The sequence below is a fragment of the Arachis ipaensis genome, chromosome B09, assembly GCF_000816755.2.
Source record: "Arachis ipaensis cultivar K30076 chromosome B09, Araip1.1, whole genome shotgun sequence".
Classification (NCBI taxonomy): domain Eukaryota; kingdom Viridiplantae; phylum Streptophyta; class Magnoliopsida; order Fabales; family Fabaceae; genus Arachis; species Arachis ipaensis.
The window spans coordinates 7,277,048-7,278,070 of NC_029793.2; positions in this window are offsets into that span (position 1 = coordinate 7,277,048).

Sequence of the window (1,023 nt, forward strand, 5' to 3'; positions counted from 1 at the left end):
AAATTTTTTGCGATATAGAACAATTATAATTTTTTTTAAAAACTATTTTATATAAAATATTTAATTTTTTATCTTTATATTTTGCTGCATTATTTATCTAATTTTTAACCATTAATACCAAAAAATAAAAAATAAAAAAAATTACGAAAGTAGATGTAATCCCTATATAGAGAATAACCTGCTACTTCCATTAACCGCTCCATTAATATTTTGTTTGAACATGAGATCTATCTGCTACGACTTTTCAAATTTATAATAGTCGTCCTAATTATATTGAATCATTTTATTTACATTTAATTTATTGTTGGATCCTTATTCTTTGGTGCTTTCCCTCTGTCCATACTCCATATAATACTTTTCAATATTATTGGTCCCTTATAAATTAAATTCACAAGCTAATCATCATCAGTTTTCAAACTAACTTTTAAACAATTATTGTTGTAATATTATTTATTAGACCAGATATTAGTTTACACATTCATTATTTTCCAAATTCAACCATCCAAAATATAAAATCTAAACACAACTTATTATTACAAACACCCCATGTAACCAATTCCATGTTTTTGTAGGAACTATAGCTAACCAAATTAATTAGATTGTCATCAATTCAATCATGTTCAACGTGTGCACCATGTGCTGTCAAATAATAATTAGGTTACCGACCATGGACATGGTATAGATGTGGTAATTTAATTTAATTAATTAATTAAATTTTAGTTGTTCTAATTAATTAATTATTAATCTTAATTAGAATGAAGTAAGGTTTTGTGGTGGAGTATATAAGATGTCATTATAATTGGGTTGAATTATAAATGAGCTGGCTTGTATTATGGTAAACATAAATGCTTGCTGGTGATAAAATGTGGGACCAAATTTTAGGGGTCCACTTTTGGTTAGAAGCTATCCGGTTCACAGCTAATCACAAACTTAACTTGTAGTATGAACGGGTTGATTTAGATTTGGATTCAGTTAACTATTTTTTTCACAAGTTAAAATTGTATATTCAATTCAATTGTGTTA